Source organism: Photinus pyralis, unplaced genomic scaffold, assembly GCF_008802855.1.
Source record: "Photinus pyralis isolate 1611_PpyrPB1 unplaced genomic scaffold, Ppyr1.3 Ppyr1.4_LG6, whole genome shotgun sequence".
Lineage (NCBI taxonomy): Eukaryota > Metazoa > Arthropoda > Insecta > Coleoptera > Lampyridae > Photinus > Photinus pyralis.
Window position 1 is genome coordinate 32,481,716 of NW_022170663.1, and position 4,435 is coordinate 32,486,150.

Here is a 4,435-nt window from a genome sequence, read left to right on the forward strand (position 1 = left end):
ATTTTGAATGTGTAAAAAAAACATCTTGCCTGAAATTACACCCGAACCGAATAAATATGCGATATAAATAGCAGCGAGTGGGAATGTGTACATACTGATTTAAAAATAAAATGTATACAGATTAGAAAATACTTTCGTTTCACGTTTTTACATTATTGCCTTTGACAATTTTACGATATTATAATAGAAAGTTTCGACTAATATGGAAATTGTCGAGAACCGTTTCATTCCATTCAATAACTTATTTATTGATAAAGGAATGAAACTTCCAACTCCCTGATATAGCTAAACTTTCGTTTGATCTATATGATCCATGTAGCAGATGAACATCACACCCTACGATAAAGACAGACGGACGAGCAGACTGAAAATACCTAGCGTATTTTTTTAAAAATGCGTTAAAAATACAGAAATGCTTCTGAAGTCGAATCTAGGAACGCAAGAATTTCAAAGACGATCATAATATTTGAATTGCTTAATGGTCTGATATAGATATATATTCACAAGATTTTTTAAATTATTTCCTACTTCTGAGTTGTGGCTATTTTCAAAAACGCCCCAGGATATTATTTGAAGGCATCAAGCTGCCGTCCCTAATAAATTGTCGCACCCGTCCCCCTCCCCTCCTCCGCGCCGCTACTGATTAGAAATCCTCTAAGTTAACACGGACGGGGAGCAACAATCTGCAAAAAATCTTGTTCCCATGTTAATTGCCTATGGTTTGGAATATTCACCCGGTATGTCCACTTAAAGACGCAAAGAATAAAAAGTAGGGGCTTGTGGTGAAGAACTATTGATGTAATGTGAGCATCGTAAAGAATGTATAGAAAAGGTTGGTGCCTCCTGCAGACTCGCCATTGTCTTTCCTTCAAAGAATAGGTTTATAAAAAACTGAAAATTGTCTATCTCCTATTTCGACAGAGCTCTTACCATACGGTGAGGACCATATCCCTCCCTCTAAATTGGAAACGGTATGAGATATCGATTTAAAATTTGTGACATATTGTAACGTTATTTATAAAATTCGGGTTCGATTTATATCAATATTTATTAAACAAAAACTAAAACACTATAAAATCCGTACAATTTATATCGATCATTTATATCACACACTTCGAAATTTATATCAGCTTTTCGCGCTCTATGTTTCGTTCGCACTCGATCTCGTTCGATAGTAGACTGCCCCGATGTTCGGTCCGCAACCATTTATACACGCAAGCAATGTAAGTCCAGTACATTCTCGAATGTTCCTACAAATTCCACTATCGCGCGCGTAGAAAATTCCAGAGAATTCTGGAGCATTTCCGTTACAATATTTAACTTCCAAGATGGAGACTGTGCGTCATTTTGAAACTTTTTAAATCGAGAGGGGATCATGTGATAGCTCATTTTGCAGAGTAACCCCAACTAAGAGGGTGTTTATCAAAATTTGTTGTTTCTAAAATGTACATAATATACAGGGTATTACATATAAGTATGTAAAAAAATGTGGTAGAGGTAATCAAAACAAAGCACTTTTTTCAAATAAACCGAGGGTCCAATGTTTTTCATTTGGTAGCCACCCTAAAAAAGTGATGAAATTTGCATTTCTTCTTTAATTTTGTTCTCAGCAACCATAATAATTACAATGACTGATAGCATGTCTTTGAATAGGTTTTTGGGTATGCACTCTTGGCACGAAACGGTAATAGGAGGACCAAAGATTCATATTTTCTTACGTTGGTCAAATTTATGTTTGTCTAATAATTTTTAAAAGTATAGTTGGCGGCCGCCTCACGGCGCCTCTTATATTTATTACGTACCTCGAGCTATCGGCATTCCCCCTACTTGTGGTGTACTAAACGATTGCAGACCGGCATTAGGTGTTCTGCGACCGGGACTCTCTGGCGAGCCTCTAAACCTCTAAAATTTGAGCTTCACATCGAGAAATTGACACTTTTTTATTACTTTTATTTCGAGATTGTTTGTCACTTGTTTAAACCCATAAAGTGCGTCTAAAAAAGCGACAGAGCACCTCGGTGTGACCCCATGAAGTCATTGGATTTGACCCATTTTAATAGACTTATTAGTTAAATCAGTTGAGGACTAAATTATTTTCCGGAAAGGTTTATGCGAACACGTAATTCGTAAAGCTGGACAGGTGACCTCCAACATCAGCTGCTATTAAGTTCCACAGCGACCACAGCCTTCGAATATATCACCAAGTCCAAGAATGGAAAGGAAACAAACAGGACCCTTTATAATGGAGTTGGGGATTGATACACGCAAAAATGATCCCCAATAAAGACAGACATTTCTCCTGCTCCATAAGAATTGTTAGAACCGATGTTATATGTATATATGTAAAACTGGTGGGGTGGTTGCCATACAATGAGATGTTGCCGCAAGCTGGGCTTAGATTGCAATATTGCGTGCGCAAAAAGTCGAAGAGTTCGTTGTTCAAATTCTCCAGAGCCTGACCTTATTCTCGCTTTGGAAAAAGGTCGGCACCGAGGCGAATAGTCATAAATACTGTATTTTTGTCGTACATTAAATTAATCTTAATAAATTAGTTAACTGTTGTTGTAAACTATACGTTTAAAATACAGGGTGCAGCGAACCGTGAGAGAATGTGTTCGTTACACGAGATTTATAAAAGGTGTTTTGAAGCAACTTGGACTTTCTATCCGTCCGTCCGTTCGTCAGTCCGTCCATCTGTGCACATGACAACCCGCGAACGGTTTCGAATTTTCCAATTCTGTTTCAGTAATAGGTAGACAATGGTCAAGGGACTAACTGATTAAATTTTGATCAATACCGGAAGTGACGCTCGTTGTCGATATTGGTATTGGTGCAGTTTATTTCGCAATTATAAATACACGCATTGCGCCTAAATCACTGCTCCACCAATTAAATTTGTTATATACATTTTTGTAGGGATTTTGATGCTCTTTAATTTTGCATAATTGCATAGAACAATTTTTTTCCTAAAAGCAATTCTCACTTACTTATGAGCCAAAAACCATTTTTTCCGAATTGTCCCTTCCGGTTACGGTATTTCCCCGTGTGAAACATTGGTAAACTTTATTCCATCGTGTTCAACATTCAGCATTGTAAGACGTAAGTTTTTTTTAAAATAATTTTTATCGAGTGTGACCGTCGATTTTTTGCTTAATCCCTAAACCCCAGACGGCATAACGTCATTCATCCGTAACACCGTTCACGCAATTTACTACCCGAAAGGCGACTATTGGTAATATGATATTATTTTTGGGTTATTTGTAAACATTTGAAAATATGTTTCGTTCTACGAATGGAACTATAAATCAGTCACGTTCGCTACTTTGTTTTAATTAAAGGAAGGGATGAAGGAACAGGCAGTTGGTTTTTATACAAATGGGCAGTAGCTGCGTATTTATTGGAATTGTATTAGTAGTGAGTGAACAGTGCGTGATTAAGTGTCTGTGTTCTTTTGGAGAATAGGTGAGTGAATCTCACAGAGCAATTCAGTTTTACAAAGCATGTTTAATTAGCGTTCATTATGAAATTGATATACAAATATGGTACCACAGTTTATGCATAAACCAGGTAGAATTATTGGTTGGCGTAATCTATTCCACGCTGCTTGTTGTTGATTACTGTGAGGCGCGTTGAATCCCCTCGACAGTGTTTTGTTGATGGAACTGTGCACGGTTCCAGGCTAGTACTTAGGGTAGGTATTAGGATATCGTGAATGGCGATTGCGTTGAATCCCCTAGGACTTGTTAACACTTAAAACGTAGTGATGATGGGTTCTAGGTTGCGTCATGCACGGTCGAGTTTAATCCCCTAATACCATTGCACACTCTATGCTAGTTGTTGTGGCACTTTTGGTTGGTGGAGGGTTGCGTCTTTGAACCCAGGACCTACCACACACGTTGAGCAGGGTGATGGTCTGACCTGGACTTTGACGATTGCGTTTAATCCCCCAACACCACTGCACAGCCAAAAGGGAATGGATAACTCTAATTTAATAACGAGAATGAGTAACTATAATATAACGAGAATTAAATAGAACTCTCATAGAATATCGAAAATAGGGAACTCCAATCTAATGACGAAAGATTAGAACTCTCCTATGATTATTGAGATTATATTATGGAAGTTTTCCATAGAGAGTATAGTAATTGACAGTCAGTATTATTTGTAGTCATCCATGTTGGGTTGACTGGTTGCTCAGAGAACTATTTTCTAATTGCAGGTACGATCATCCGCTGCCAACTTTCAGGTCAAGTTTAGTTTGATTTTGATTCCTTGTTGTAAGTACTTACTTTATCATTGTTTTGTAACTAGTTATTTTATTACAATTAATCATCCTGACAAATTATGTCTATTCTTCAGCGATTTAATTATTTAAAATGATTGTGGTCAAAAACACGCCTTCCCCCCCTGTCAATCCATAATTACCCCCCTACAG